The sequence below is a fragment of the Tiliqua scincoides genome, chromosome 8 (assembly GCF_035046505.1).
Source record: "Tiliqua scincoides isolate rTilSci1 chromosome 8, rTilSci1.hap2, whole genome shotgun sequence".
Classification (NCBI taxonomy): Eukaryota; Metazoa; Chordata; class Lepidosauria; order Squamata; family Scincidae; genus Tiliqua; species Tiliqua scincoides.
In genome coordinates, this window is record NC_089828.1 from 55,384,362 (window position 1) to 55,405,346 (window position 20,985).

Below are 20,985 nucleotides of genomic sequence, written 5' to 3' on the forward strand. Positions count from 1 at the left end.
GCTCTCCCAGTGCCTTGGCAGCAACTCCCTCTCTCTCCCCTCTTGGTTTGCCCCTTTCTCTGTAGTGTCCCTTGCCTTCTGAGTCCTCCTCTACCTCCCAGAGCCTCAGCAGAACGGGTGCTGCTGAAAGGGTGGTGCTGGGAGAACCCAATTATCAGGTGGGCCAGCGTCTGAAGGCCATACCTGGCCTTACGTTTGACACCCTTGCTCTAGATCAGGGGTGTCCAAAGTTTATGGCAGGAGGGCCACATCATCTCTCTGACACCAGGTCAGGGGCCGAATTCATTTACATTTCAAATTTGAATAAATTTACATAAATGAACATATTAAAGATGAACTTGTATGAATGAATGAAGGTCTTGCAATAGCTCATGGCCTATAAAAGGCCTTGCACAAAGCAAGACTGGCCGTTCCTTTTCTGCCACTACTGCATCACAGACGTGAAACAACAAGCAGTGGAGGGAGCCCTCATCCCACAGCTCACGCGAGAGGTCAAACAGTCACCCTCATGCTGTGAGCAGTTGCGTCGGGCCAATGTGGGCTCCAACAAATCACTGGAGGGCCAGAGGCTCATTGGAGGCTAGGGGTTCCCTGAGGGCCGCTTTGAGAGGCCTTGAATGCCGCAAGTGGCCCCAGGGCCGGGGTTTGGGCACCCCTGCTCTAGATGGTACTGTGAAAGATCCCTGCTTGAAACCCTGGACAGGCGCCATTGGCTAGCATTGAAAACACTGAGCTAGATGACCTGACCCCGGATAAAATTGCTTCATATGCTCTTTGGAGAGGCTGTGTCTCAGTGGTAGAGTACAAGACCCCGATTCAATCCCTTTCGCAAGGATCTTGGAGATAAAGCAGCATATTGAACCATTTATTCCAGAGTTGCCCCCAAGTGTTGCAATCGAGCTGCTCCTGGTTGCCTCACCCAAGCTGTGGTTTTGCAACACCAATTTTTTTCCCCTACAGAGTTAAGGAAACAGCCTATCTCTGATTCCAGGGATGATAGTGTTTGGTGGTGTGTCCCGTCCCCCCCTCTAAGTATCAGGTACAAGGCCATTTGGGTTGCATTAGGGCTAATCATTCTACCTAATTAGCTTGTTATTTTATCCCCCTTAAAAGAAGAAAAGGAGCTGTAGTTTAACTAAACAGGAAACAGAATGAATAATGACCTGCCTGATAAAGGATGACCACAACTAATTGTACCATTTGCTTAAGATTTTTATCAGGCGATTCCAAAGGCAGGACTGAGAAAGTCCTTTCTGCCAACTCATTTATCTGTCTCTCATTACACAAAGACCATCACTCAGCCACTTAAATGCTCCCGCTCTCCTCCCTCCCCTGGTGAACTGGGGGCTGATGTGAAGAGCATTCTCTTAGTGAAATTGGAGGATGCTGAAAGGATGGGGAGGGGGCAAGAATGGGAGATTAGCAAGGAGGGGCTGAGAGACTCTGTAATGTGTCCAGGGGGAGTTGCCTGCTGCTGTTTGCTGGGGTTTCTGTGACACTGGGTGCCCGTTTTATTTGCATCAGTGGCATAGCTAGAGGGGGTGAAAGGCACTAGGTTTTGCAGGGAGCCTCATCGCGGCGTGCCAGCAGCCCCTCCCCTCCGGAGCCATTCCAGGCTGCAAGAGCAAAACAGAGGCAAATGCCCAGAGGGGAGGAGCCACTGACATGCCGCTGTGAGGTTCACGGAAAACTTAGCGCTTTCACTGAAAACCGGAAGAGATGTTTTTAGGCCTTCCGAAGGCCTCCTAAGGCCCTGTAAATGGGCCCTCAGATAAACAAAACAGGCGGTAAGGGAAGTGGGCCGCAGTGGCGCACCAGGACATTTGCCCTCCACAAAGCCCCAGGTGTGCCAGGCAGATCTACAAGCAAAAGTGGGCAACAATGGCGTAGTTAGAGTGGGTGTAAAGCACTAAGTTTTCCAGGGAGCCTCACCATACCATGCAACTGGCCCTTCCCTTTTGGAACCATTCCAGGCCGCTAGAGTGAAATGGAGGCAAATACCTGACTCCACAGGGGAGGGGCCGCTTGCACGGCATGGTGAGGCTCCCTGCAGAACTTAGTGCTTTGCACCCCCTCTAGCTACGCCACTGGTAGGCAAGGGACAAAGGATCCTGTCCACACTCTCAGGTTGTACAAGCTGAAAAGAATCCCAGATAACAAGACCAGCAAGCACCGTGCCCAGCCAAGTCGCCCTTCTCTTGGGGACCAGACAAAGCAAGCCCCCAAACAACTTGGGTAGGGGAAAAACCCAGTTCTAACCCCTGTTTGATTGGACTTGTCATGAGTTTTCCACCGCCATTTCTCCAGACATCTACTGAACTACTTGTTATCTGGTGTGCTCCCTGGGGCATTTGGTGGGCCGCTGTGAGATACAGGAAGCTGGACTAGATGGGCCTATGGCCTGATCCAGTGGGGCTGTTCTTATGTTCTTAAACTACAATTCCCAGGAGGCCTTGCAGGTCTTCTTGTTATCTGGTGTGCTCCCTGGGGCATTTGGTGGGCCGCTGTGAGATACAGGAAGCTGGACTAGATGGGCCTATGGCCTGATCCAGTGGGGCTGTTCTTATGTTCTTAACTACAATTCCCAGGAAGCCTTGCAGGTCTCTTGTTATCTGGTGTGCTCCCTGGGGCATTTGGTGGGCCGCTGTGTTATACAAGAAGCTGGACTAGATGGGCCTATGGCCTGATCCAGTGGGGCTGTTCTTATGTTCTTAACTACAATTCCCAGGAAGCCTTGCAGGTCTCTTGTTATCTGGTGTGCTCCCTGGGGCATGTGATGGGCCGCTGTGAGATACAGGAAGCTGGACTAGATGGGCCTATGGCCTGATCCAGTGGGGCTGTTCTTATGTTCTTATGAACTCTTTCATTGCACGAAGCTCCCCAGCAAACCAGGGTGCCGCTTTTGCTCGACAAAGAGACAGAGGCTTCTCAAGAGCGATCTGATCCATTACCTGGACATTTCCCTGCTTCTTAAGAAGCAGGCCAGGCAAAGTAACTTGAGAGCCACTCTACGTCCATCATAAACCCAGGTTGGGGGTAGGTGGGAACACCAGAGATGTTACTAATCCTCAGTCCTTTACTTGACTGACACACTGCCAAAGGCTGAAATCTCATAAAGATTGCCATTTACCAAGGGGCTTTGGGGAGCTGATCTTTCCAAATGTTGACGTGCAGAAAACCTCACCTGCTCCATGAAGGTGCTCCTTGTGCCTGCTTCCCATTGAAGCTTGGTTAATTAGTGGATGAAAAGCTGGGGTGTCTGACATTTTGCAGGGACACAGATGCCAAGAGATTCTGGAGAGGATAGTGAAATACTTCTCTCTTTCCTTTCTCCTTTGCAGCCCTTTTGGCCTGGAGACTCCCTCCCAGGTCACCTGTGCAATGTGCCTTCTCCTCCTCCTGCCTTCAAATCTCTCCTCCAACGTGACCATTTTCAGGAAGATTTTGGCATAACTGCCTAGTTCAGTGGTTCCCAAACTGTGGATCGGGACCCACCGGTGGGTTGCGACCCAATTTTTGGTGTGCCACGAAACTGACAAGCTGATAGCTGACAAGGAAAATGTACTGAGCCCTATGTAAACCTAAAGGGAGAAGCATGTGCACGTCTACTCATGAGTAGGCACCCTTGCCTTGGTCCAAGGCAAAGAGTGCCTATGCAAGGCCACCAGAATGGTCCAGATTTGATGAATGTGGAGTTCAGCAATGCTTCAGGAGGTGATCCCCCCCCCAAAATAGTAAAAACAATAAAAACAGAGGCATTAGCGGCTGGTAAAGTGAAACTTTTTTTAGTTTCATAAAGCTAGGTGGGTCCCAACAGAATGTCATTTGGAAAAGTGGGTCCTGGTGCTAAAAAGTTTCAGAGTCACTGACCTAGTTCCTTCACCCTATTGCAAAGTACCCTAAATATACGTCCATTAAATAGTCACATATCCTTCTCCATTAAACCTGCCACCATTCTTTCCCTGTCCTCCATGGTGTCTATCTCTATCAGCAATTTTCAACCACTGTGCCATGGCACATTGGTGTGCCGCGGATGGTTCACAGGTATGCCATGGGAGTTTAGGGAAGGTCATTCCTTACTAGGGCCATTGGGGAATGTGAACCCCTTGCCATCAGCAGGGTGTGCCTTGACCGTTTTAATGCCTTGTTAGTGTGCCATGAGATGAAAAAGGCTGAAAATCAATGCTCCAGATTGGAGCAGTGGGAGGGATCTATGCTCTCATCTGTTCTAAAACATCTTGTATATTGATGCCACAATTTAAATAAAAAATCATCAGAATCATAAACAGGGCTTGCTGGGGGTCTTGAGGGAAAGCTCTGTGATGTTCTCCTGAGTGCAGCGGTGCCCCATACCCTCACTTTAGCTTAAAAGGAGCAGAGGTGGTTTGTGGTGGCATGCAGTTGGTTCTCCCACCCTTCCCATCTGCCAATGGGGAAAATGTTTTGGCAGCAACATGCTTTCCTCCCCACCAATCAATGAGAGCATCACCTAGAATAGGCCCTCCCAAAACCCAGCCCAGGGTCCAGATCCAGGCTTTGGAGTAACTCTTCCTCCTAGTGACTGGAGCATATTGTTTCGCCAGGTCGCTGCATGTATCCCTAGTAGACAGGGATGCTCTGGGCAGTTGCATCTGCCCTGATGTCCTATTGCACAGCTTGCTGGGATGCTGGGCAGCAGGTGTGACTGCCAAGAGTGTCCCTGTCCTCCTACGTACTAGGAACACACACGGTGACATGATGGAATGGTAAACTCCAGTCCGAACAGGGACCAGTTTTCCGGTGTGCAACTTTCATGAATTTGGCAAGTGTTGACCTAGAGGCCCCACAATGAGGCAATGGCCTCTGGTGGATGCTCCCAATAGTATATTGGGGTCATGGTTCCCAAACTGTGTGTCATGGCACTTCAAGACACCATGGCCAACTCACAGTGGCATCGTGGAACATCATAGCGCAATGCTCTCAGCCAACTGCCACTGGGTTGTCCCAATCAGATTGGCCTTCTGATAGATGTGTTGTCTGACATGTCCAGTTCCTGAACTGGCCCTGAATGATGTACTCTGATGGAATTATTTATTAATGCTAATGTGTGTTAGCAGGGATTTGAGCCCAAATCCCTCTGCTCCAGAACACTCTACCTAGAACACCATTTAGTGGCTTAGTCTGCAGTGTGGTAATCCAGCTCTATCCCTGACTGGTCTACGAAGAGTAAATCTGGCAAGGAGCTCCCCCCCTATATAACAACCATCCAAGTTCACTATGGAAACCAACTGAATGCAGCACCAATTACCCGACTCCTCTGATCACTACGTTTTGCTGACAAGGTAGAAGTGGCAGATTTTTACTAGGCAATAAAATGCATTATTCAGTCATTAGTAGCAAAGGAACAGAAATTAGAGGGCACTTCCGTTCACATCCATCCCTTCCTTCGCCTGCCCCCCCTCCTTCCCACCCGGTATTGCCAACTATTGATTGAAGGCAACTTAATCCTCAAAAGGGGACAAAATGCAACCTGAGATGGTAGCTTTTAACGATTGTTTCGGCAGAGAACTGAGGCCTTCTAGAAAATTCCACCTTGCCTCTGTTTGATCCTTAAGCTTCAGTGATTTGCCCCCAAAGGGTTAAGCTTGTGTCGAATCTCTGCCTTGTTCTTAAAAGCTCGTTAATTACTGTGTTAAAAGGTAGAAAAGGCTTACTGATGGCATTCCCCCCCCCCCCCCGGCTCAGGTAATGCTGGCTTCTTGTTCACCCCTGAAGGTACGTTTGCACAGTGAGGAGCGGGGAGAGAAAAAGCCCCACTAAGACCAATTAAGGCCTTCACGAAGAGTCTGAAAAGAAGACAAATGGAGGAAAAAAGACCACGTACAAGGAACCTTTGTACAGATGTAAAGCAATTAGAACGGTCTCAGGGGCAAGTCAGCAGGAAACCTACAGGAACGGTTTTATAACCTGTCTAAACTTGGAACAATACCTCTCCCTTTCTCTTTTTTAGTTTAGTGTATCACTGAATGCTCTATTAGCATCAGATATCGGCTGATAACTCGGTATCAGTTCCCTCCGCGCTATAAAGAAAGGAGAAAATGGAATCCCTGGTGGATGCAAATGCATTAGGAGGCTTTCTTTGACATAAGAAGGGGAGTTGTACCTTGATGAGGAAACTGATTAAAATCTATATGATACATTCATATTATGAACCTGGGGTTATTTGCATGTAACTGCAGATAAGGCAGGTTCTCTGTCCCCTGGAAACTCTCTCTAGTTCCAGCCACAGGGAGGTCTATGGTTCACCAGGTGAACATTCTGCTGCCTTCCATATTCCAGAAGCATATGGAAAGACCACATGCTGCTTGGCCCTTTTCAGATAAACTGGGGATCAGTGTTCCCCACACATGGCCATGCAGCTCTGAGCTGAGTTCTGTATAGCAAGGAGCTTATTAAGTTCAGCAATGATGCGTGAAGAAGGGTTTGTGCACCCCTTAGAGGGAATATAGCCGGGAGTGTGTACAGGAGGGGAAATCAGGGCTGCATATACTTTGCCCTCTTCTACGAACATAAGAAAAGTCCTGCTGGGTCAGGCGAAAGACCCATCTAATCCAGCTTCCTGTATCTCACAGTGGCCCACCAGATGCCTCTGTGAACACACAAGACAAGAGACCTGTGTCCTGTTGCCACTCTCTTGCATCTGGTATTCGGAGATGGCCCACTTCTAAAACCAGGAGTTTGCACATACTCATCATGGCTTGTAATGTGTGATGGACTTTTCTTCCACAACTCGGTCCAATCCCCTTTTAAAGTCATCTAGGTCAGGTGGCAAGGAGTTGCAGATTCCATTATGAATGTAACCATGTACAGAACTCATGGTTTTTTAATGACTCCTGAGTTCATTCAGAGAACCTGTGTACTTACGGATAGTTGTGTGATATTCATGAAATTCCCCCTCTAAGGAGGTCCTCCAGTAATGAAAGTGGTGAAGTCATCACTATAAGCATCAGTTAGGTTTACCAATTCTAAAACTCATGATGGAGTATGTGGTTCCAGACCACTCCCACTCTGCAGTACACTGGATTTTAGAAGATACATAAATATCTAAGGCTTCTATGCATTTTGCAGGTTTGCATATAAACATATATTTAAATGCACACTTTGCAACATATTGCCACATCAGCTGGTTGGGTAGGAAATATGTGAAAATACTTGGGGGGAAAAATGTGTAAAGAGATACATATTTCTATTTGTGATGGAAAACAAAAATATGAGAATTTGGAGTGAAAGACGGTGGAGACAAAAAGAAAGAATGCCAAATTTGGACAGAAAAGCAACAGAGGGATCTGTTCGTGCCAAGCTGGATGCTGGCTCTGAAAATGTGAACGAAGATCATCTAGATTAGGGGTGCCACACTTGTTTCATACAGCGGGTTGAATAGTATTTGTGGCACCTGCTGAGGGCCAGAAGTGACATCACTAAACAGGCAGTGATACCATTAACCAGCTGATGGCCGGGAATAAGAACTTTGGGCACAATCCTAACCAGGTCTACTCAGAAGTAAGTCCTACTTTGTTCAACGGGGCTTACTCTCTGGAAAGTGTGGTGAGGATTGCAGCCTTGTTCTCAAGTAGGAACTCAACTGCAAATGAGAGAAAATATCAAGTTTTAACTTGTTTTAAACCCTTTAAAGCAGATTTGACTATCCACAGATTTGGGCATCCTTGGGGGGGGGGGTTCAGGAATGGAACCTCCACGGACACCGAGGGCCCACTATTAACAACACAAGCCAGGTTCTTCCTATAGTGCAGAGCTTAATCTCTGTATCACAAAACCCATATACTCTGGGATTGATGAATGGCAGGAGGATTTTTTTTTTTTTTGGTGCCAGGTTTCATGTACTGTGGAAACTGAGGCACATGGAATTATAACACCATAAAAATATGCATTCAGAACTACTCCAAGAGCTGCACAGAAGACACTAATTAAAAGCAAAAGGACAAAGGGTGAGATGTCCATCATTAATAATGAGGCCGACCATTTAAACGAGTCTGCATAAGAGTCTGTCACTGATTGTGAAGGCCTTTGCGCTGGAAGGTAGGGCAAGGCAGGGAGGAAGGATGAGAGAAACCAGAAGCATGTTAGTTCAGGTCATCTCACCTATGAATGCAGGGTCCCTACATCTCCAATCCCTTCAAGATCTAGCCCAGTTCTTAGAAGACGGGAAAGACGGGAGGCCCAACCCTACCTAAATTCCCCCACACCAATGCAGTGATCGCAGTGCAGCTTCTGCTGCATCCTGCAGGGGAATTTCAGTTGCTTGAGGTCTCTTTGAGGTAAGGGGACGTTTGCCCTCTTGCCCTGAGGGAAGCCCCAGGAACCACAATGGGTCAACTTGGATCGGTCAGTGCATTCGACACAGAAAGGGGGAGCGAATACGGTGCGTGCTGGTGCCACCAATCTTGCCACCTCCTGGGTCTGATCTGCCCACTGCCAGCCAGCTGTGATTTGCCCCAGTTGAATAGAATCAGGGCCAAAATCTTTCTCCGCCATCTTGGTTCTGGCTGAATGCCTCCCCACAATGGTATCTTGAGATTTCAAGTACTGAAGCAAACCTCTATGTCAATTTTATTCATTGATGCCATTTGAGGGAGGGCAATGGAAATGGAACTGTATCTTCAGACCAGCTCTAACTCTGGTGTTGAGTGAGAGGGAAAAGAGTATCCCTCTATCCACTCTGTCCATCCACTGTGTCCATCTGTCCAATAATTTTAAATGTCTATATTCCTCCTCAGATGCCTTTTTTTCCTGGATTGAAGAGTCCCAGATGCTGGAGCTTGTAGCTTTTCCATGCAACGCATATCTTGTACCACTGAGCATATGTTCTACCACTCCAGGATTGACTCCACATGACATTTTCTCAGCCAATCTGGCTAAGAAGGCTTGCAGACCATTTGGTGGGACCTACACAGTGTGTCATGCAATGTGGACAGTTCCGTTTCCACAGGCCACACTGAACACAGGGAAGCACATCTTGGTGACATGCACAAGGAGCAGGTAAACGTCAAGTTAGCTCGCTAACATCTGCCTCATCAAAAACTCCAGCTCATTCACATCAGATAAGGAGGCAGTAATTAGCCAGGATCTTGGTAGGTCTATTAAATGTATATTAAGGCAGGAGTGTGGCAAGCAGAGTCACCAACTTTCAGCAGGGACATGATTGAGCTTCAAAGCCAGCAGAGGACGGATAATGCTGATGCGGGCATGAAGCTGCCACGCTGCTAAGGAAAAGGGGAATACAACTGAGCGTTAATTAGGTACAAGCAAACATCTCCGCTAATAGCTCATATTCTTGTCTCCTGCAAAATGTCAACAATAGATATTAGTGCCAGATGCTGGAATAACATCTCCCAGGGATAAAGAGGTGGTAGTGGTGTGGGAATAAGCTCATCTCATGAAGTGGTTGGGGGCTCGGGTTTGGCTGGGGGAAGCTGAGGTGCATTTTTCAACATAGCACAGGAGCAGTGCACCCACAGGTTAGCTAGGGTGCTGTTGGGCTTTCACTCACACAGAGGAGGTCTTCTGGACAGCCACCTGTTGGGGATGCTGTAGAGCTAGATTTCCTGCACTGAGCAGCGGCTGGGGCCCATTTCAACATTATTGAATCATAAATCGTAGAGTCGAAAGGTATCCACAAGGTCATCTGGTCCAACCTGCTGCCTGTAGCAAGAAATATTCCTAGAGTACTTGCATCTGTTGAGCCTCTGCTTGAAGATCTCCAATCAGGGAGAATCCAACACCTCCCATGGCAATCTGTTCCACTGCTGGACCATCCTTACCATCAAGAATTTCTTCCTGATGTTCAGCTGGAATATCCTCTCTTGCTGTTTGTACTAATTGGGTCTAATTCTACTCTCAGAAGCAGCTGAGAACACTTTGTTCCTTCTTCCATATGGTATTTGAAGAGTAGCCTTCTCTTATCCAGGCTAAACATATCAAGTTCCTTCAACCTTTCCTCAAAGGGTCTGTTTTCCAGCCCTCTGATCATCCTCATCACTCTTCTCTGAACCCTCTTCAGTTTGTCTGCATCTTTCCTAAAATGTGCAGCCCAGAGTTGGACATGGTATTCCAGGTGAGCTCTGACCAACACAGAAATATGTTTGTCCTTAGTCATGGAACACTGACCTCTATGGTCTTCTCTATGGTTGTCGCCTCTCATGATGTCACTTCTGGGTTCTGCAGCTCTGCTTCTAGTGCAACTGTCTGTAGTAATGAATTGACTATCCCTCTTCCTCCAGCAATTTGTGAGTACAGACAGTTGCCCTGCAAACAGAGCTGCAGAACCCAGAAGGGTTTTTCAGTGACTTTCAGCCATTGTACTCCAAGCTCCCGTGGCACACCTGCAAACCTTTCGTGGCACACCAGTTGAAAATCGCTGTTCTAAAGACTCTTTGGGGAGGGAGCTAAATCTGTGACAAAAAACAAAACAAAACCAGGAGTGAAATTATGAACTGAAAATATGAAAATCCAGGACTGAAAATATGGACTGAAAATTACTAGGGACAGGAACCAGAAAATAGAGATCTCCTAAGGGCATGTTTACATGATTGCAAATTGGCAGATGGTCTATTTTAGGGAGATGTTTTTTTAACTTAAGTGTATTTGCCATGAACTGTTTGAATGATCTGAATAAGACTTTGGGTGTAGGGGGAGGGAGAGAAAGCATAGAAATGAGATGTGGCCTCTATTAGTGTAATACAATTTCCATGTGAGATTAAAAAAATAATAATCCTGGATTGTAGAGATAACCTACCATTTTAAAGCTGGGTTATATTGGAAAGATCCCATTTGGTTTGATTGTGCTGACATCCCCTCTCTCTTTCAGACATCCTCCCTCTCTTTTTCATTAATGAATGTTTGTTCAATTGATATCCCCTTCCTCCCTCTGAGGTTTTTGACGTGCCAAACTGGTCTCCCATTCGGGTTGGGCAGCCAGAAGCTTTCTGACCCTAAAAAGGAATTGGAACCCCTCAGGCTTGAACTTGAACTGAAAAGTTCCTTAGGAAGAGCATGGAAGGCAAAAGAATGCTGGAAGGGATAATTTTATCTTGAGGGTTGGATAGGATAACAGACCATGACTCAAACTGATTCTGATTCACGTTGGCCAATAAAGCACGCAAACCCTGCATTGAAAAAGTGTTGAAACCAATGCCGAAAGCAGGTTCTCCTTGTGGCCTTCTTAACACTGGCGGGCAGAAGCAAAGGGGTGACATTTTTGAGCTGAATTTTAAGATTGCACCATGAACCTACCTGTGTCCCCTAAGCCGGCTTCCTAGGCATTGGTTGTTGGCCTGCTGTCAACTGAGATCTGATTGGTGGGTGACAAGGTCAGGGCCCAGGGTTGGCTGTAGGTTTGCGGACGCCCTCAGCCAAGTGACATTTGGCAAATCCACTTGACTCGACTGAGGCCCCTCCCCTTATGGTGGCAGTAGGTTTCATTCTTTCTCAGGGGCTGAGCAGCAGGAAAAACACTGTTCCAGCATCAGTTTCCACCTGCCTTATCCCCCTCCCCACAAAAAGGCTCAGTGTCGCATTATGGCACTACACGGGGCATTCTAGGGGAAACCATTGTGGATAGCAGTCAAGACAGTCTTGAAACTGCTGGCCTGACAAGAAGTAAAGAAACCCGTGTCTGCCACCACCATAAGGGGAGGGGAGTCATGCTGCCAGCATCTGCTAGATTGTGTCTGGCCAAACCCAACTTGGGGGGACAGGACAGGCTTTAGCAGTGGGGCACCCATGATACTGGACCTCCACCTACAGCCTGAGGATCCTTTGTTCTAATGCTGAGTTCAGGAAGAGGGTACATCAGCAATCTACATTTTCTTCTCATGGCACACGGACCACTATGGTCACCCCTATGGTCTTCACATATTCTGATGTCACTTAAGCTTTCTGGGAGACTCTTCTGGGTTCCGTGGCTCTGTTTCTAGGGCAAGTGTCTGTAATAATGAATTGTCTGACCCTCTTGGAAGAGGGTCAACAATTGTCTGACAACTTGGAAGAGTTTTAAAGTGATTTTCAACTGCTGTACTGCAAAGTCCTGCGGCGCACCTGCAGACCTTTCATGGCACACCAATATTTTGTGGCACGCCAGTTGAAAACCGCTGGTTTAGATACTTCTTCCACAAAGAGGAAGCCCCACATTTCTCTAACTTTGCCAGACCAAAATGAAGTAAAGACAAAATTGCGTACTGTTCCTTTAAAATAGAAATCTAACAAAGCAAACATTAAAAAAAAAATCCTTCAAATTCCTTTGAAAGACAGGCCAAGGACATCCCATCTCACGCATTAAGATTTGGTTGCACATGAGATGATTAGACTCATCCATGCTAATTACACTAGAAAGAACTAATTAGAAAAATCCACCATTCAGCTAATGAGGGCTGGGCCCTTCCTGAGCGCCATGCTTCATTTCTCAGGTTTAAAATATTACTCTCCTTGTACCTTTCTCCCTGGACATTGGGCACCAGGCTCATTCTAGCAATAAACCTTGCCTGTTAAATACCAGCGACAATCCTTGCCATCAATAATGGGGAATGGTTTTTAAATGAAAACAGGGGACATTGTCGAGATCACACCCTTCCAGAGAGATACCAGATTATTTGTATACAGTACAAGTTAAATGCTGCTGTTTTTTTTGTCTGCATTTATATCCCACCTTTCTGGAAAAGCACTGGCTAAGAGACAGGTTAACAAAAGAAATTTGGAGGGAAGGGCAAAGCCAGCACATTCAGGACATCTTGCAGATGATCATGCAATGAAGTTCTAGAAGGCAGTGGCATCTGTAGGGGATGTGGGGTGCACAGGGTGACACTTACGTGGGGGGAGGGCTGACACCACTACTGGCCAAAACTTTTAAAATCTTGGTATTTTCGAATAATACCATCATGTGACGTATCATTAGATGCGTAATGTCATGCGGAATGCAATGAAACAAACCGCATTGAATCATCTCTATTCTATCAAAAGTTATAGTCAATAAACCAGCAGGGGTGGGGCAATGGTATGTCACCATGACCACCGCCCAGGACGTTGCCCAGCCCAATGCATGGGAGGAAGACTATCATGGGGGTGATGTTCTAGCCCAGGGCCTAGGAGCAGGGGGGTAAAGGGGGTAATTTGTACCTGGGCCCGGGGTCAAAAAGGGAGCCCAGGAGCCAAAGGAGGGGGCCCAGAAATTTCCTGGGATCTGGCATTTTCCTATCTACTCAGACTTGATGCCCGCACAGGATACCCAGGACACTGCCACGACTGGGGATCCTGGGGACACTACTGATGCCACATGGGTTAGTAGACCTGGGCTCCAATTATTTTTCCAGCTGTTGGACTCTCCGCTCACAACAGGAGAGGAAACTGAACGCTTTCCACATGCACTGCCTCCGACGCATTCTCGGCATCACCTGGCAGGACAAAGTTCCAAACAACACAGTCCTGGAACATGCTGGAATCCCTAGCATGTATGCGCTGCTGAAACAGAGACGCCTGCGTTGGCTCGGTCATGTCGTGAGAATGGATGATGGCCGGATCCCAAAGGATCTCCTCTATGGAGAACTCGTGCAAGGAAAACGCCCTACAGGTAGACCACAGCTGCGATACAAGGATATGTGCAAGAGGGATCTGAAGGCCTTAGGAGTGGACCTCAACAGGTGGGAAACCCTGGCCTCTGAGCGGCCCGCTTGGAGGCAGGCTGTGCAGCATGGCCTTTCCCAGTTTGAAGAGACACTTGGCCAACAGTCTGAAGCAAAGAGGCAAAGAAGGAAGGCCCATAGCCAGGGAGAAAGACCAGGGACAGACTGCACTTGCTCCCGGTGTGGAAGGGATTGTCACTCCCGAATCGGCCTTTTCAGCCACACTAGACGCTGTGCCAGAACCACCATTCAGAGCGCGATACCAGAGTCTTTCGAGACTGAAGGATGCTAACAACAACAACTACCCTCCCCCACCCTGTTTTGCCCCTCCCTAGCCCTATTCTGCTCACGCCTCCCCCTTTGCAAAGGGGCCCAAAAGAAACTTTGTAGCCCCTGATAAAATTCCTCTCAGAGACCCTGCTCTCACCTCCTGCACCAGTGAGGCAAACCCTAGCGAGGCCACTGCTAGAATGACCTGGTCAGATGGTCATTGTCGGAGATGGTTCTGGGAGGGGAGAAGCCAAATCCTAGTCCACCTGAGCCCATGGGGCAGCGGGATTTGATAGCCAATCACGAGATGGAGCTAAACTCACCCTTAGAGTTTTCCCTTCTTGTTCCTTTTAGCTTCTAGCTTAGTTGTGTCCCGCCCTATAATCAGGAAGCATGCTTGTTTGATCGCAATAAACGCTAGGAACCAGAAAACCCGGAAACGTTTTTCAGCCATTTTCAACCGCTGTGCTCCAAACGTCCGCCGCACAGCTGAGGATCTTTTGCAGCACACCAATGTGCCGTGACACACTGGTTGAAAATTGCTAGACTAGGCTCATAGGAGGCATTTGACTGTCGACTGACTCTCTTTGCGAACACATGGTCTAGCGATCCATGCTTATGTTGCCATAACTATGATGTTACTTACTGTACATGAGTTTTATGATAATGAGCATTTTACAGGATATGTTTTATGTTGCAATATCATATCGTATGAGATGCTTGGTGTATCCTTCAGAGGCATTCAGGGCAAAAATGCATCTAAATAAATTAGCATATGATTATTGCTGCTGCTGCTGGAGCAAGACCAGAAACAGTGTTTCAGTGGAAGACTTGCCTGGAATAGATCTAACAATGAATGGATGATACAAGAGGATCTGGGGACATTGCCTAATGAGAAAAGCCATTCACACTCATCAGCGCTAACAGCCAATTGCCCCGCCCCACCTCGAACAGCCAGGCTGGGATCTATCTCCTAACTGGCTGCAGAGGAGGCAGAGCTGGGCTTGGGTTGGGTGCCTGTGTGCCTGACCAAGCTCAGTCTGGTGTGAGCAGCAACCCCAACCTCCCTCCCAATGTGCAGTCTAAGAGTAGCTGGTAACTAGTTTTAGGGTCAGGTAGGAATTTTTTGCTGTCATCCTGATTGGCTGAGAATTTCACCTACCACACCTACAGCAACTGTTACCCTGCACATGCCTGATCTTGTCTGATCTCGGAAGCTAAGCAGGGTCAGGCCTGGTTAGTACTTGGATGGGAGACCGCCTGGGAATACTGGGTGCTGTAGGCTTATACCATAGTCTTTCGAGACTGAAGGTTGCCAACCATCACCTACCACAGACTGATGTGAGATGGAACCATATGTTTGGATTTTAGGTTGTTAGAATTGGTCACTTTGGGTGAAGCATGTGGGGTAGGATAGGTAGGTTACATCTCATGTTCAAGGTCAGGGGGTGAGGCATGACCACTCCCGTGATGCCTGATCAGCTCGACGAGGCTGGCTGGCAAGCCCCTCGACCGGACTGGCTAGGCTTTGCAAGGTTCAGCCTGTAGGCTAGTGTTCCTCAAACTGTGGGTTGGGACCCACTAGATGGGTCACGAGCCAATGTCAGGTGGGTTGCCATTCATTTCAATATTTTATTTTTAATATATTAGACTTAATGCTACCAAGGTATGTGACTGCATTTGGGGAAATGTCACAGATTCGTACTTTTAACAAGCTCCTATGAAGATGCTTTTAACAATGATAGTAAATGGGACTCACTCTTGAGTAAGTGTGGCTAGGATTGCGGCCTAGGATTGTTAAACATTTTCCTGCTTGATGATGTCACATCCAGTCATGACATCACTTCTGGTGGGTCCTGACAGATTCTCATTCTAAAAAATGGGTCCCGGTGCTAAATGTTTGAGAACCACTGCTGTATGCAAAGCAATCAGAATGGCTGCCTTGACCATTCAGGGGAGACTATGAAAGGCCGGCTCAGTCTTGGCACTGAGTGTGGATCCGAGGTGGATGGTTTGCCCTAAAGCAGTGTTTTTCAGTATTTGTCCTCTGCTGCATCACTTCACATGGTCCACCTGTTCAAAGTACCACTGCAAGAAACTAGCAATGATGTCATTGTCAATTACTTCTGGGTTGGGAGGCCAGATGTGACATAACAAACACCAGTAAGAGGCTCAGGGTGAATGGGAGGGTTTTTTCAAGCACAGAAAAGCATGCTTCCAAGTTCTGCCTGCCAAGCCAAGCCTCCTACCACTGGTCGTTGAGACCCATTGCTGGTCTTGCTGCCAGGCAGCCAATATCACCAGACATCACCTCAAGTATCACTGGTGGTACCCGTACCACTGGTTGAGAAACACTGCCCTATAGAATCACGTCTAGGACTGTTTCGCCTGAACTAGCATCTCTCACACTGGGGTCGAGGCTTATTTTTTCTCCCCACCTAGCCCTGATGCAATGTGTATAATTCTAATAAAGAGGTGTTTTTATTGGTGGGTGCACGGGTAAAAACTTGCACATGAGACCCATCTTTCACAGGAGATCACTGAGCAAGACTTCTTTTATAAAATATGAAATTCTTTTACTTCTTAGGTTAACAGCAATTCATGTACTGCATGTCCCAGAGATACCCAAGAATCCTTTTGAGAATGACTTGCTGGGAGAACTCACATTTTACTATCTCTTCCTTGGACCTATACAAGCTCTTTTGCTGGCGTAAGTCCAAGGAGAGTCAGGGGGCAGGTCTTGGCTGAGAAGGGAGCAGAGGGTCTCAGCATGCATTGCTGCCCCCTCCCCACCCCCAGCCCCCAGCCTGGCCAGAGGCAGGGAGGAGATGGGTTCATGGAAACCAAGGGATTTGGTCAGGTGGGCCCTCAGAGGCAGCCTGATATCTCACACAGACAGCTACTCATATCATAAGATCTGATAACTAACAGCATCGCCAGAGGTTACAGGATTTAGCCTGAAAGTGATGAAATAGGAATAATGAAATGCTGCTACACCAGCATCCTTCATTATGCAATAAATTCATTAAAGTAACCGCAAGGATAAAGGGAAGCCGGGCTCAGAGAACATTGTTAGATGTGACCCGATAAAAGCTTCCTTCTTCAGAAATAGCTATAATCATCCCCCTTTGAACTGTGCAACATCTACATACTTAGCTTAAAAAAAAATAATGGCATATATTGAGAAATATCTGTAAAATGCACATGAAGAGAAGTGAGTTGGGGACGGGGTTCGCTGTGTGTATTGCTTCAAGAGCTGTTGGCAAGGAGTCAAGTTCTCTGTTCATCACTTTTGAACAATCCTAGGCTGCAATCCTATCCACACTTGCCCAGGAATAAGCCCCACTGACTGTAATTAATAAAAGCATATGCATTGTAGCCTGTTAAAAGTATAGATCTCCCCAAATGCACTTACATACCATGTTGTTATCAAGTCTAATCTGCTAAAAATAAAACACTGAAATGAATGGGGACCCACATGAAAGAGGCTCCCGACCCACAAGTTGTGAAATAGTGTACTAAACCATCAATACAACTGCAAGGTTCCAGGTTAGCACCAAGACTTCAAAAAAACATTTCAAGCAAAGAGAAACATCTGAGAATGTTCAAGGGAAGCCAAGTCAGTCTCTATAAAACATGTGGATATGTGCAGGGATGCTTTCACACTGTGGCCACTGAGGAAGCCTGCTCAACTGGCATGACTTGGGAATGATCAGCTGCTATGGCCACTCCCACAAACATGTTCAGTGTACATGTGAAGGAACATCTCTGGTACTAGGGTATTTATACACTGGGCTACTGTGTGCTTGTCACATATGTTCTGGTCATTAGCATCCCTGGACGCCTGCATCTGTTTTCTTTCTTTCTTTCTTTCTTTCTTTCTTTCTTTCTTTCTTTCTTTCTTTCTTTCTTTCTTTCTTTCTTTCTTTCTTTCAGTGTCCTGGCTATTTGCATCTCACTATAACAGGGCGACAAGCAAACTATATCTGGTTTGTTTGTATATAACAAAACATATAACATGGGGCAACAAACCCCATGTTATATATGCTAAGCTTTTTAACCCAGCCCTAACACTAACCCTACCTTTGGGTTAAAGAAACACACACACACACACACACACACACACACACACACACACACACACACACACACACACAGAGAGAGAGACAGAGAGAGAGAGAGAGAGAACGAACGCAAATATCCAATACCAGGGCACATTTGATTGGAACTTAGTTGTCCAGGATGCAGTGGTCCCATCACTAAGGCTGCAATCCTAGGCATGTTTTCCTGAGAATAAGCCCCATTGAATACCATGAAATTGACTTCTGAGTAGACAAGCATAGGCTTGTGCTCTAACACCCCTTTGGCTTTTCTGTTCTGGGTTTTCAATTTTTTTTTTCTGTAGGTCTGCATTTGTGTGGACGGGCAAAGCCGGAAGGGGCGGCTATCCAACCAGCAGCTAATAATGCACTATCAATCAAGATAATTAGCAATCTATTCTTCCTGGAGAACAATGGATCCTGCTGACAGGGCACCATCTTGCCCACAGATTTTTTCTCCCTCCACTGTGTTTTTATTTAAGACTCCTAATGCAAAAATTGTGTGTATTTTGTCAGGCAGTCCCCAAATAGATACCTTCCATTATCTGTTATGTCAGCTGCTCCTGAAAAGACAGATCGAGTGAGACATGCTTTGCACCCCCTAATAGTAAATCCTCAACATGCAATTAGGCATTTCATGTGGCAATCAAAACGGTGCCTATATTTCATGTTTTCCTTCCTTTTCAAAGCGTCTACTAGAGGGGTACTTACTCTGTCAAATCTGCTATAGTAATCAAAACACTGAAATTACTTCTTTCCACACTAAATATACTGGAACTGGTTGTTTGATTAAACGGAGAGCAGAGTGCGCAATTTGCTAAATTACAAGTATTCTGAACATGTAAATATAGTTTAATTACTGCAATTAAAGAAGATTACTGGAGATTGGCAGATGGGAATGTAATACTGTTTTAATTAGAGTTTTTAATGCACTGTAACATAAGCATAATATTAACCCTTTATCCTAGAGAGCGATGGCTGCTCTTTGAAGAAGAGGGGAACACACACACACACACAAAGAGAGAGAGAGAGAGAGAGAGAGGAGTCAAAAATGATTCTTGGAAAGCATACAGAATGGGATTAAATGTCAAGACACCAAACAATGCTTCCAAATGGGAATGTACAAGAGGGAACAGCTGTAGACCAGGTAGGTATGTGTACAGGTAGGTCTGCGAGGTAGGTCTGTGTTACGTAGGTACACAAAAAACAGTGGTTGGGGAAAGGGCCGCAGGTCAGTGACACAGCACATGTATTGGGTGCAGGAGCTTTGAGGTTTAACCTCCAGGTAGGTTGGGAAAATTTACTTTGATGCCCTGATGCCCAGTCAGAGACAATACTGAGCTGAATGGACCAATGGCCTGATCCCATATATTTGCCAAGTTCCTATCACTTAGTGGCAGGACCCCTGCTTTGCACCCAGACGGCTGCAACTTAGTTCTCTGACATTTCCATGCAGGGCTGGGGAAGACTTCCCTATAACCCTGAACTTGTTGGAGAAGCTCAGAATAGGTTGTAGAACAAATACTGAGAACTCAGAATACCGAGCTTGACGGAGAACAAAAGTTCACCAGAGTCTGCTGCAGCTGTAAGGGTCTGGTGGAACATCAAGGCAGTCCTAGGGTATTTGTGTCCTGGACTATTGCCAAATGCATTCTTTGCATTGGCATCAACTGGTTGTAGCTACCGTTTATTGAGAACGTTCCTGCATTTGTAACACAAAGGCTCTCACAGCAGTTTGCACAGCGTAAAGCGGCTACAAGAACAGGTGATTACACATCGGGAGGATTTTGCTGGAGAAGTGATGAAAAGTTATAATCGGAGAATGTTCATTTCAAAATTGGATAGGGGCAGTGGCATAGCTAGAGGGGGGGCAAAGCAATATGTGTAGCAGGGAGCCTCACCATGGGCTGCAAGTGGGCCTTCCCCTCCATTTTGCTCCCCCCATGCAGAATGGCTCAGAAGGGGAGGGGCTGTCTGCACACCATGGTGACTCTCCCTCTCTAGCTACACCACTGGGTATGGGTAACAATTGAATATTACATGTGCAAAGGGGCACCTTTTAAGTAGTTGGTTTGTTACATTTAGCCAGGAGAGACCAACTGCACCTATTTACCCCAGTGCAAAGTCCTGCCCAATCCCTTCTATACTGGTGTCTCCATTCTGTCTTTTTTTTTTCCTTCTTCAGAATGTGAGCCTCTTCCAGACATGCAATCATCTTCTCATCCCTTTTCCGATGTAAAAAAACTTTGAGAACTTTATTTTGGGTTGAAAAGTACAGGTGTACCCTTGTACCTATTGGTCCCATATCCACGGTTTCATGTATCCACGGTTCATAAATCTCCCCCTTCGTGCAAATGACTTATGTGGTCTCAGATTTCAGCCCTCCTGTCGCCGCTTCCTGTGTTTGGCTGTTTCTGGGCTGTCCGCAAATGCTAACAGGAAGTGTTAACAGGAAGTGGGTTGGAGGGATGAAACGAACGTGATGTCAAGTGCGGCAGACTGTGACGGGGGCTGCAATCAGGTTTGTTGGGGAGGGATTTGTGAACCCATTCTTGGAGGGTTTGCTGCTATCCATGGTTTCCAGCATCCGTAGTGCAAGCTGGAACCTTGCTTGCTGGCATCCTTCAGTCTCGGAAGACTATTGTGTCACGCTCTGAATGGTGGTTCTGGAACAGAGTGTCCTCTCCAGTGCGCGAAGCCTGGGTAAAGTAGGTATGGAGGATAGGCTGTTACCCATGCAGCAAATCCCCCCTCTCCATGTCGCTGAAATGGTCCAATGGGAAGGCAGAAGCCAATACGGTTGGTTCCAGTGGCGTCGCAGGAGTTGCCAGAATGTGACTGTGTTCAGCCACGAACTGCCTCAGGGACTCCAGCTCTGGATTTTGCCTCGAGGTTGACTCCTGAAGCCTTTTCCACAACTGGATGTAGCCACAAGGCAGTGGAGG

The 20,985-nt window shown here is 46.9% G+C and overlaps 1 protein-coding gene and 1 pseudogene across 2 annotated transcripts in view; one reads left to right on the forward strand and one right to left on the reverse strand.

The window, feature by feature from the left end:
- Nucleotides 1-20,985, reverse strand: part of AUTS2 (activator of transcription and developmental regulator AUTS2) — a 656,992-nt gene that overhangs the window by 254,258 nt on the left and 381,749 nt on the right. The gene's annotated exons all lie outside the window — the stretch shown is intronic.
- LOC136659880 (5S ribosomal RNA) lies at nucleotides 15,106-15,225 on the forward strand (annotated as a pseudogene).